The 12,904-nt window shown below is 43.8% G+C and overlaps 1 protein-coding gene across 1 annotated transcript in view; it reads left to right on the top strand.

The window, feature by feature from the left end:
• Positions 1-364: 364 nt before the first annotated feature.
• ATP8B1 (ATPase, aminophospholipid transporter, class I, type 8B, member 1) overlaps positions 365-12,904 on the top strand; it is a 33,897-nt gene continuing 21,357 nt past the window's right edge. The window contains exons 1-2 of the mRNA XM_014939755.1: positions 365-393; positions 539-658. The gene's annotated coding sequence lies outside the window, so the exon portion shown is untranslated. The remainder of the gene's footprint in view (positions 394-538; positions 659-12,904) is intronic.

Below are 12,904 nucleotides of genomic sequence, written 5' to 3'. Positions count from 1 at the left end.
GAGGGGAGGCGGGCGGCGGGGGGGGGGGTGTCAAGGCAGAGCTCTGTCACAAACCACAGGAGACCTGACAGGAAACGCTTGTCTTTCTTAAAATCTCACCTCCTTAATCTTCAGCCCCACGTTTTGTTTGGTTGTTTGTTTTTTTAATTTTATTTTATTGGGAGCTTTAAAAGCAGGAAGGCCTCGCTCTGCCCCCTCGGGCTCCAGGTGTGAAGGCCGTACCTCACAGCCCCGGCCCCCCACCTCACGGCCCCCGGGGAGCTCTTTTTTTCTTTTTTTTCCGTCGGACTGGGGAGGTTCTAGGAGCACAATGAATATTTAAACCATTAAAAATTAATTCGGCGGCTTCCTCAGGGGACTGTGAGGTGGTTGGAGCAAGAGCCCTTCTGCCAGGTGAGGAGGCCTTTGCTTGGGACCACCACGGGTCCCGACTGGGCCACTGGTATCTCCCACCCACTCAATGGGCTCATCTCACCTCTCTGCCTGAAGGGACAGCAGGGTTTCAGGAGTGATTAGAGTCTCTTTTTTTCTCTCGCAGTGATTAGAGTCTCTTTTTTTCTCTCTTCCACCCAAAAAAGATGTGCCTCTGGTGACTGTCGCAGCCTCTCCCCCGGCCCGAAAACATTGGGCTAAGGAAAGAAGAAGAATTTGCTGGGAGGTAAGGCATGGGGGAATGAATGCAGCTTTGCTTTTGTCCCCAAACTCCGGCAAGTGCTGCTGTTTTACTGACTTGCTTTTGTGGCCTTGGGCTAGTTGTTCTGCTTCTGTTTTTTTTTCCTTTTTTTTTTTTTTTTATTTTTCCTCCCACACCTATAAATGAGGAAAATATCTTTCGTGGTTTTGGGGTGATTTACTTGTTAGTCAATGTTTATACAGCCTTTAGAGCAGTAATAGCTGTCTTTGTTTAGGAACTGTCATAATTCTGCAACAGAAAATATAGGCAAAGTTACTTGAGGGTTGGGAGATGAAAAGTGTTTTTTGACCCCCCGAAAATGAGTATCTCAGTCATGTTTCCTGCTGCTTTGTGTCTATAGCTTAAATAGCATCCCTTCCCTTAGAGTCTGAATGGAACTGTGTTAAATGGACCAGCTAATAAAGCATTTCACCACTGGTTTGAATGTCAGCAGAAACGATTTGAAGCTGAAGAAGCCATACTGTACAGGGAGCTTCTGGCAATAAATAGCTTCTGGTAATGAGTAGCAGTTCAATGTCTTTTATCTTGTGTGTGTGGTGGGGGGGTCTGGATTTAGATGGCTGAAGAGTGCCCTGGGCGAATCAGTGGGACCTAGAGCTAACCTGGTTCTTGTAGGGTTCCTACCTGTGTAACTGCTGCTAGAGTCCTTGGAGTTAACTCCCTGCACATGTCCACTCTGGCTCAGATTTGCTCACAGCTTTCTGGTTGTTTCTGTTTTTTTTTTATTTGTCTTTCTCTTCAAAGTCTGGTTCAGGTGTCAAGTGATATTTGGTCATTCCGTGTTTTTCCTTGTCAGCTTCTGCATTGCTGTTACTGACATTCACATTAGAGCATGGTTAACGTTCTGTCTGTCCCAGACCTGTATTTGTCTCTTTGTTAACTTGTAGGTATTGTAAAGATTGGTTTTGGTAACTTCTAAACTGTTCTCCTTGTTTAACTCTCCCTTGCGAGACAGACTGTGTACATTCTTGTCCCGTGCTGTGCAGTTTGTGATGGTGAATTCAAAAAGCCACTTACTTTGCATTGAAGCCCTCTATTTAAATTAGCTAGAACTTGTTTTTAATGCTCTTCTGTTATTGTGGCTTTTATTTTTGATGGCATAGGTAATCATACTGGGCCTGAGTGTAAATTCTACCTGCATTTAAATATGGGAGGGGCTTGATTTTGTTTTAATTATGTGGGGGTTTGATGTTCTTCCTTGGCTGTTTCCTTTCTGTGGCCTCTGTTAAATGAGATGCTTTGTGTAGATGTAATTGAATGCAGGGTATTAGCCAGGAGCTTCTGAAACCTAACCCTGGCTCTGCCTGTGACTTACCGTATGGCCTTGGGCAAATCACTTAACCTCTCCATGTTTCTGTACTTGTCGGGGTGAAGGACGTGGTTCTCATTATAGCCCTTGGAGACTGGTGGTGCATGAGCTCTCAACCCTGCTTTGATGATGCTCAGCTCTGTGACAGAGCACTGCTGCTTGTGGCCAGCTTACAAAATTATTCTGTAACGTGTACTGGTGTGTTTAGTGCCGTGTGGTTTTTCCTTACGTGTTCTTATATAAATTAGAAATACATTTTTAATTTGCCAGTAAAGATGAGCAATTTCAGCAAGTTCATAAATGCTTTTGTGGACAAAATAGTGTACAGTTATGCACAGCCAGATGTAAAACAAAAGCAACATCTAAAAGAAAAAAAGAAGAAGAGGGGAAGGCTAAGCAGTGCACAGAAACCAGAGGAAACAAATCTAGGAAAGAACCAGGTCAGTTGCCAAAGTGACTTTCTGCCCTAGAGGAAGTGGCATGAATGGGTTTTGAGAACTAACCAGAAATATCTCTTTTTGTTAAGAAAGCTTTGCAAGGCAAACTAATTTCTCTATTTGCCTAAAAGAAATGTTCTTTTGTTGTTGCATGCGCATAGTCTCATGAGGTGGAAGTCAGCCCCAGAAGCCGTTCTCTAACCTTGTTTCATTACAGATGGAGCCCAATTGAAAGCCCGATAGAGGGGATTCTTCCTGACAGTGCCAGCCTGTAATGCAGTCTCTGGGTTCAGTCACGAACTGCATTGGATAAAGGTCAGTTCAGGAAAATTTCTTTGGTGTCAATTTGAGATGCTTACAGGAAAGGTGCATTGCTGTGTAATCTCCAACCTTCTTAGCAGGAAGTAACCTTGACTTTTTACAGTTAAAAATAGCTGCTGGTTTTGATAGGAGAGGGTAATACTGAGGAAAATAACTCTATTTAAAGTTCCAGAAATCTTCTATGTCAAATAATATGGTTTATGCGTGCACAAAAATAATTATTTTTTCCTTTATTAAAACAAAGCTGGTTTAGAACATGAGCCTGGGGAAGCTGTGTAATGATCTCTCTAAAAGGCAGGTTGAAACCCCTTCATAGTATGCTGAAACCTACAGCTTGAACAAAGGTTACCAGCTTTGTTATCTCCTGCAGAGATAACTTGTCTTGACTTGGACTTTAAATGATGGAAAGTCTGCATACCTGTTAATGAAAAATCCTAGTGCAGATAATGGGTAAAATTATTATTTCAAGTGGCCCATCTTCAGCCATCCTTTCTTAGCCTCAGGCAGCTTGGGCTGTAGGCTATGGGTGTCTGTTATTACTATTTTCTGTTAAATTGTTGGTGCCTAGTTAATCTCTTCCTTGTATAGGGTCCTGTTGGCTCATAGTGAGCCATTCACTTATATTGGAATGTCCTTCATATTCATTTTCACAGGTAGCAATTTTAACATTTTAATAGGAAGCTGTATTGGTGAGTACACAATGGCCATGGTTTAATTCTAGTGCTTCCTCTAGGAGCAAGGTGTGTTGGTTTGGTTTTTAAATGAGGTGCTTTTCTTTAGGTGGTGCAGTCATGCAGAACTGAGGTGGGAAGTGAAAGCATTTGGAAGCTGGTGTTCCCCCATGTTTTCATTTTCTTCTGCTCATACTGTGCAAACAAAAGCAACATCTAAAAGAAAAAAAGAAGAAGAGGGGAAGGCTAAGCAGTGCACAGAAACCAGAGGAAACAAATCTAGGAAAGAACCAGGTCAGTTGCCAAAGTGACTTTCTGCCCTAGAGGAAGTGGCATGAATGGGTTTTGAGAACTAACCAGAAATATCTCTTTTTGTTAAGAAAGCTTTGCAAGGCAAACTAATTTCTCTATTTGCCTAAAAGAAATGTTCTTTTGTTGTTGCATGCGCATAGTCTCATGAGGTGGAAGTCAGCCCCAGAAGCCGTTCTCTAACCTTGTTTCATTACAGATGGAGCCCAATTGAAAGCCCGATAGAGGGGATTCTTCCTGACAGTGCCAGCCTGTAATGCAGTCTCTGGGTTCAGTCACGAACTGCATTGGATAAAGGTCAGTTCAGGAAAATTTCTTTGGTGTCAATTTGAGATGCTTACAGGAAAGGTGCATTGCTGTGTAATCTCCAACCTTCTTAGCAGGAAGTAACCTTGACTTTTTACAGTTAAAAATAGCTGCTGGTTTTGATAGGAGAGGGTAATACTGAGGAAAATAACTCTATTTAAAGTTCCAGAAATCTTCTATGTCAAATAATATGGTTTATGCGTGCACAAAAATAATTATTTTTTCCTTTATTAAAACAAAGCTGGTTTAGAACATGAGCCTGGGGAAGCTGTGTAATGATCTCTCTAAAAGGCAGGTTGAAACCCCTTCATAGTATGCTGAAACCTACAGCTTGAACAAAGGTTACCAGCTTTGTTATCTCCTGCAGAGATAACTTGTCTTGACTTGGACTTTAAATGATGGAAAGTCTGCATACCTGTTAATGAAAAATCCTAGTGCAGATAATGGGTAAAATTATTATTTCAAGTGGCCCATCTTCAGCCATCCTTTCTTAGCCTCAGGCAGCTTGGGCTGTAGGCTATGGGTGTCTGTTATTACTATTTTCTGTTAAATTGTTGGTGCCTAGTTAATCTCTTCCTTGTATAGGGTCCTGTTGGCTCATAGTGAGCCATTCACTTATATTGGAATGTCCTTCATATTCATTTTCACAGGTAGCAATTTTAACATTTTAATAGGAAGCTGTATTGGTGAGTACACAATGGCCATGGTTTAATTCTAGTGCTTCCTCTAGGAGCAAGGTGTGTTGGTTTGGTTTTTAAATGAGGTGCTTTTCTTTAGGTGGTGCAGTCATGCAGAACTGAGGTGGGAAGTGAAAGCATTTGGAAGCTGGTGTTCCCCCATGTTTTCATTTTCTTCTGCTCATACTGTGCTTTTTTTTTTTTTCTTTATTTCTGCCCCCCTTCTCTCTCCTCCCCCTGATTAGCTTTTGGAGAAAGTGAGATTTCACAGAGCTGGTGGTACCGAAGTGTTACAGTTTTACACTGGTGTTTACCTCCTGATGGTGCAGGTAATTAGTGTCATTATGGCATACAAGGAGGGACTGCTGATACTTTGTAAAAGAAAGATCTGTGGATATTACAAGGTTGGCTGTGCATGATGCCAATACAAAAAAATCTCTTGGAGCTGGAAGTAGTTCAGTTTGGTCAGTCCTTGATCCTTGCAGTTCAAAAGGTACAGCTGAAACACCTTTTTGGAAACACCTTGTTTAATGAGTGGTTGCCCTTGGCCTGTCGTGCGAGGCTGGGTGGGTGTGTTTCCAATTGCAGTATGAGCTGAAGAGACGCTGTCGCTGTCTCCCGGTGCTGTGCCCAGGCACTTCTGAGTGGCAGAGCTGCCTCGTTCCACTGCTTATGTTTACCCAAAGCAGTTTGTTTGTGTAGTGGGAAATAACAGTGCAGGGTGCCTTATGTCGTTGTTTCTCCCGCGTCCTTGTTCCCCACAGTTATGACACTTCTCTTTTCCCACTTGAAGCGTTGGGTGAGTTGATAAACGTAATGTTGAAGGTTTGAGCGAGGCCCTGTGTACTTAGGGCACCTCAGCACACAGCTGTGTACACACGGCTCTCCCTTCCGCTCTCTGCCCTGTGCTGTTCCCAGATTTTCCTCCTGGTGCTGAAATTTCAGAATTGATGGTAAGGGGAGATAAGGAGAAATCAATTAGTCACCAGAGTTTAACCATCTTTTGGTCTTCCTCTGGTGGCTGTTAGTGCTGAGGTTATCGCTCGTTCTCAGTTAGTGTATGGATTGTGTAAGATGCCTTATTTCTAACTAATAGGTACAACGAGACATTAACTTTATGATGCTATTGCCTGGGGAAAGTGAAACAAACCTTTGCTGTTCAGACTAAATTCTAAGTAGCCTCTGCACAATTTGTGGTCACAAATTGCTTGAAACAACCTTTGTTTTCTGTGAGATGAGGTGCTATTGTGAATCAAAATATATGCACTTTATATTTTAAAATAGTGTGTGTATTTATACATGCAGATGTGTATAATACTTGGGGCTGGGTGAACAGCAGCAATATATGATACAACCAGGCTGACTCTACTGAGACAAAACAGATTCCCCAAAGATTTCTCGTGTTGCAGTGACAGCCTGAGTCTCCAAAAGTGCTGTTTGAATCTTCTGTGGTTCTGCTGCCTGGTGAAGCTCTCGGACCCATCAGGTATGACGTGTGTGCCAGTGTCCTGAGATCTGCACTACTTCACCACGAGCATTTTATCTGTAGCCGTGTTGTAATCACTTGAATTTTAACCTCTTTTTGTTGTTATGGGAATGCTGAGTCAACTGATAGTAGGCATGTGTTGGCAGTTTCTAGGTGGGAACTTTCTCCAGGGTCACAGTGCAATGAAGAAGGTGTGTAAGGTCAGGAGTCTGCTCCTTACTGCCTCGGGTTTGATTAGCTTGTGCTCTCCAGTGCGGTTTGAGCATACTTGTTTCAGAAAAGCGTGCCTGACCCAGAGTGTCTTTACAATGGGTGGAATTGTGGAGCTGTGGCAGCTCTGACGGGGAAGCTTACTTCAGGTGTTGTTCCACTGGAGAGGTTTGGCTGTGAGCTGACCCGTTTGGGATGCGCGGTGGGAGCGTCCAAGCAGCTGTGTTTTCCTGAAGCAGCGCTGGGAAGCGGGGTGTGCCTCTGCGTCGGCTGCAGGAACCTAATTGTCTGTGGTGTTTGGGCAGAGTCTCCTTGCCAGGGGCACCAAGCACCAGGCATGCCTGTTCTGACAGTCACTGGGAGCACTTAGGATGACACTGAAAGGCACACACTGTGTATGAGACATTCTGAATTATAAGGTATGGCTTTTGCCTGCTGCAAAGTGTATGTGGTTGGATTGGAAGAGTTGAGGCTTCAGCTTCGGGATTCAGTTTGCCCCACTTCTGCTTTGATGGTACTTGATGAGACTGCCTTGGGTGACAAGAGCATCCCTCCAGTCACAACTGACCTAAAATAATTGGCTGAACTGTTGAGGTTGCCTTTCTTTCTCCAAGGCATTTCAAGAGCTGGGCTTTACCACGGTCACGGCCTAGTATATGGGTGCATGCAAAACCCAGTATGTTTCAGAACAAGTGACTGATAGAAATCGTCCCCCTTCAAGAGGCAATTTTGGGGCTGTTCAATTATTTCAGAGTAGTCATTTGATGAAGTAAATGTAACTGTTAGGTATGAAGTAGCTACATGAATTGATGAGCTTAAAGCATGTCATTTGCATGGCAATCTAACTGAAGTTTAGTAGTGTTTAGAATGAAGGTTATTTCCTTGGCCCATTTGTGCTGATTCATGCTATTTTTAGTAACTGGTTTGGTTTTTTTTTTCCCCATAAAGTTTCATAAAGATTAGCTAGAAGGTTTGAGTTGTTCAGAGGATACTTCTATCAACTTGTCCAAGCACTTGTTACCAGTAAAATTTCATATCTGTTCTGAGTAATATGTCATCTGTCTCATATTTTGGAAGCAAATCTAGTTTTATTATTTGCCTGTTTCCTTGTAGAAGCTCTTGTTACAGGTAGATTAGTTGATTAATACATTTTTAATGAAGGACGATGCTCTATTAAAGCATTTGGCTGGGATCAGTGAAGTGAAAATAGAAATGCAATATCCTGCCATGGAAGGGCTTCAGTTCTGGGTGTTGCTGTGTGAGGATTGAATAGCCAGCAGGAGCTGGAGGGGCATTCACTGAGCCCCTCTTCCCAATGTGGTGGTTCTCCGGCTGGGAGATGGAGTGCCGCGCACCGTCCCAAGGTAACAGTTCTTCTGGGGATGCTGTAATGCTCACCTACAGCTATTACCTCATTGCTTGTTTGTACCAGCCTGCGGAAGGTTAGGTGGCAACCATGGTTTTGGCTGTAGGAATTTCACTTTACAAATAAAAGAGTGTTTTGTGTTCTCCCAGGTATTTACAGAACCCTCTGAAAATGTGTGGTGAGAAGCTGGGCTCCTGGTGTGGTTTTCTACCCCTTCCTCTGTGTTTTACGGTATAAAAACATCTCGCATTTAAGCAGGATGTACTCATCCCATAATTCATGGGAATCCTTTCTTTTCTTATGCCCTAAAAATAGCAATAGCTAAGAATAGCCATATGAATTGCTGCCACCAGGTGAAAAAACCCTCCTTATGCTTTGAATTGTGCTGCTCTGTTCTATTTTAAGCCAATTTCTGTTCTGTTTGAAGCCCACTGCTGTCTTTTTAGATGGAGAATGCTGGCCTTAAGAAACAACGCAAGCACCTCTGTATTCCTCCTGCTTTGCTGTGTCAAGCGGAGCTTCCTTCTCCTGAAGAGTCTCCGTTCTTCAGAGTTCTGCTGGATTTGCTGGGTTTGTTAGTGAAGAGCTGGGGATTACCTGTTGTGTCTCGCTGTTCCCTACCCAGCTCTTTCAGGGCCTGTTTCCCACAGCCAGGTTTGCAAAATGGTCACCTGGATTAAATACTTTGCTTTCTCTCTGCATTGTCAGAAAGGGTGGATAAATGGATCCTCAGGAAGCAGTCGCTTTGTTTTGCTGGCCCAGGACTTGATACTGGTGACCAGGTTATTCTAAAAGAAACGGAACTGCAACCTTCCCCAAGGGTGGATCATGAGCCGTCTTTTCAGTTACAGATGTCATTTCTCAAACATTGTTAAAAGCTGTTGTTTAAACATGTGCTCATGGGTGAAAAATCATTCTTCAACCTGTCAGGGTATAAGCTGGGCTGTGGGCTTGAGTCTCTTAATACAGGTGTCTGCTTTGATAGAGGCATCAGAGAGTGTTGTGGGCTCTGATTTCTTTTTCAGTTGTCGGGCTCACAGCCCTGCAAGCGTCCATCCAGCGGCTCCGTTCACCTCACAGGCTTTCTTTGCTTCGTGCTCCCTTTCTGGCTTAAAATCGCCCTGATTGGCAAGGTGAGCAGTGTCTTACAGCTGGAGATGGCAGAATAATTACTTCTGCCTCTTAGGGGAAAAAGTAATCGGAGCAATACTGCATCTGCTAGAAAGTAAAGGAAAGCTTTTAAAAACATGCAGTTCTATTCGAGTGGAGAAATTAAAAAAAAAGAATTGTTTTTACTGTTACTCTATTGCTGGACTGTTCCAGCTGACAAGGAGAGCAGGTATCGTTTGACTAGGTCATTGTTGGAGCTCAGTGGAGTCCTGCCTTTCAAGTGTTTCATGGAGTTTCCCAAGTGGGACTGAAATCCGTTTCGATTTTATTGAACAGGACGCTGGTGTTACCATGTTTTACAGCTGTGGTTTGGCTGTTTTATTGGAGACAACTGTTTCCCTATTGGTTTGGCAAAATGCATTTCCTTGTTTCACAACAAACTGAAGCCTGAAAGCGTTGTGTTTGGATTACGTTGTTAAGGTCTCGGCAGATGATCACGATTGAATAAATGCTGAGTTGGAGCAGCTACAGAAGATTGGATATTTGCCTCCTGCCCACCCTGGCAGTGATTAGTTGGTGCTGATGAGATTGTCTCCTGGGAGCCTCCATGTGTGCCTGAGGCAGACTTCAGCCAGGGCCCTGCTGAGGCAGGAAACCTCTTTGCATTTACCTGTTTCTTGCTTTGTTTTGTTTTTTTTAATGTGTGGTGAGGGCTCTTGTAATCTTTCTAGAGTAAAGAAATATGCGACAAAACCAAAATATCTGAGAATGAGGCTTTTCATTTATTTACTTTTTTAAAATACATAGTTAAATATCAGTGAAACATCTTCATACAGTTTTTTGTCCTATTTTAGCTCCAGAGACATAAAGTAGTCCAGAAGGGTCTCCCTCTGAGCTTGCTTTTTGTGCTATTTGAGTTTATGTATCTTGCTTAAAATATTGATGTTGTTATGTTCCAAACCAATAGTTTGTGGCAAGATTTGAGATAGTGTTGTACTAGGTGCTGCGTCAACCTGTGAGGTTGTCGTCAGAACAACACGCTCGGGAGACCAGGTTGTAGGCTGTGCTCATGTTGTGAAGGGACTGATGACCAACGGGTATGACATTGTGAGGCTTTGTTGAGCTTCACATCCTAAGTTTCTATATCCACAATAAATAAAAATAACAAATTTAGTAGCATTTTAATTCTTTCACTACACATTTGACTTGTTCTAGATGGAGCTGTAACTGATGGAGGGCCGCTTTGGGTGACATCTATCTGATTTGCAGCATTGTAGTTATGCTCCCTGTGACCCCAGGTTCCTGCAACAGTGTCATACGCAGTGACTCTCCAGAGGAGAATTTGGAGTAAGAATTGTTGTTATTGTTTACTGCCTTCAAACAAGTGAAGTAAATGGTTTTTTACAAGGTTTAAGTTATTCCCAATTAGCTGGTATTTGCCCTGAGGCACGAGCAGACACAAAACCCAGTGACTGAAGCACTGTGGAATTTGCACCTGAGTTTTCTGCCCTTTTAGTAAATAAACTCAGGAGTTTGCTGCCCTTGAAAATGCATCACTCCATCCCCAGGCAGCAGGATCCTTTGGGGCTTAAAGTGGGACTTGGGTGACATGAGGCAAGTAGGTCTTCTTTTGCGAAATGCTTGTCCTGCCTCTCAGAGGAGCGGTGTGGCTTTTCTTGGCTTGGAGTTTTGTTGTGCTAATTATTTTTCTTTCCCACTGCATATGTTCTAATATTACTAATTATTGGATGAATCTAAGCTTGATGTGAGAGATAACGCCTTCAGAGAAATTTCTAAAGCCTCTTTATTTGTAGCTTTTTTAACTAGTTCTTTCATTGCAGATGTGTAAAAGCAGTGTTCATTTTGGATTATATTATTGTGAAATGGGGAAAAGTAGGTGAGATCTTGTTTGAAACAGTTTTATTCCCAGCTCCAGCAAACCAAACCCTTTTTTTTGGCCTTACTTTAAAGACTGTTTCGTAAGCAGCTGTTACTTCAGCTCAAGTCTGAGAATAAGCAGTGCATACAAACATGAGAAATTGTCTTTCTGTCTTCTGAGAGGAGATCCTTTTGAGAGTGGACCACCTCTCTTCCTGCCGTATTTAATTCACCCTTGGGTTCTGTGTGCACATCCCGGTGCAGTGGATGAGTGCTCTCCTCTCTTTCCGTGCCCTGCTGGCTCAGTATTCGTTGGCATCTCTGCTGCTCCTGCTGCCGGTTCCTCCCGTCTCCTCTTTCACCCCAGGATCGCTCCCCACCTCCCTGTGAACTCCTGACATGGCGCTGACGTCCCAGCTAGCCCTTCTCATGCGGACTAGGTGTCAAGAAACTGAACTCTAAACCACTTTGTTACCCTGTGGCTGGAGAACTCCTTCGCCCTTGGCCCCACAACACCTCCCTGCTCCTTCCGACCGCGGGTGCCTTTCTGCAGTCTCCCAGCCAGACGGTCCCCGGCAGTCGGACCACCGTCCCCTCGGCCACTCCTGGTCCCCAAGGGCAGGGTATGTACAGGGCGGGCGGGCCGCGATGCTTCCCAGGAGTCTCTGCCGGCCCGCGGGGATGTTAGCCTCGAGGTCTTTGGGCACAGAGACCGTGTCCTCTGCGTTCTGTGGTGTCAGGGTTAGTAAATGCAGCCTGAAATCACTGATGTGTGCGATTTCGTTGCTTTCTTCAGGGCAGCTCAGGGGACAGAGGTGTGCTGCTTGCGGGGCAGCAGCTCCTGAGAGCTCCTCTGGTAGTGGGGTTTCCCAGTTGGCAGCTTAGTTCTTTGAGGAGGTAGAGTGCATACAATTAACTTGAACTTCCTCCCAGCAAACTGTTGCACTGGTGTTCCCAGTTAGCATCACAGCCTGCTTCTCTTTGTGTTATAGGTATTTCCGTTAGCTATGCATTTGTAATAGAAAACAAATAGAGTGTTTTTTTGATATCTCATCTAACCCTTTGCATGATTAATTAGTTCAGTAATCAGTTAATGAGTCAAGATTAATAGACCAAAGGCTGAATCTCTGTGTGCTGTGAATATGAGCTTACTTTGTCTTGGAGTGAGAGCAATTTAAAGATGTGGTACTTCTTGTTTTAAGGACTGTGCCTGTAAGCATCTCCAGCTCTTCACCTCCACTGGTCCCCACCTAAAGTACTAGCAGGGCAGGATCCTTGACTACTGCAGGGCTTCTTGCAGTCATGTGGGTTTTATAGATATTTCAAAAAGGAATTGAGCATTTGGTCCTGCTCTAAATGGACTGTGTCTAACATTCAAACAATTTGGGATTGAAAATGTAAGGAATTTCTTCAGTGCAAAGAAAATCTAAGTGGCTGTAAACCTCAAAGCAGTCAGTGGGTGAGGAGTCTGACTCTGGCGTGCTGGAAAAGCAAAGGCTTCGATGGCTAAGGGCAGGGTTGTCCATATCCATATTCAGATGAAAAAAAAATGGTGTTGGCTGTAAGTATTGCTCAGCCAGCTGGAGTTTGCAGGAGTGCTAGGAGGCGAGACTGACATCTGACTCAGTAGAGGCTGCCTGGTTTGCTGAGGGAATGAAACCTGGGCACAGCATGCAAGGAACCCCCTGGATTGCACCTTCCCTAATGATGGATGTGCTGCTCCTCCCACGTCCTCCAAGCCATTATTGAGTAGTAGGAGATAAAGTTTTGGTTCAGGTTTCTGGTTAATACTTTTCTTCCTTTCTGTATCAGGTGAAATTTGGGATTTGATGGGGATGAAGTAGTAGTTGAGAAAGAACAAAAGGAATAGAAAGAGGAGAAATAAACCAAAGTATCACAGTGAGGTATTCAGGTGTCTGAGTCTGAGGTTGAATCTCCTGTGTCCTGAGGTGAATTCCCTAACTTCAAGGCTGTTTAGGAAAACAAATGATCTTTTCATGGAGTTTCAGGTTCCACAATTGTGGTGGTGACTACCTGTCGTATTCCTGGCTAGTGGCATCAGTGAGCAGCCTCTAACAGCTTGAGCAGGTCTTGGGAGATAAATCAAACTGTGCGTTCATGTGATACCTG

This window comes from Calidris pugnax, unplaced genomic scaffold, assembly GCF_001431845.1.
Source record: "Calidris pugnax isolate Ruff unplaced genomic scaffold, ASM143184v1 scaffold79, whole genome shotgun sequence".
NCBI classification, from domain to species: Eukaryota; Metazoa; Chordata; class Aves; order Charadriiformes; family Scolopacidae; genus Calidris; species Calidris pugnax.
Note: the sequence above shows the minus strand (reverse complement) of the source record. Positions and strands in the feature narration are given on the sequence as shown.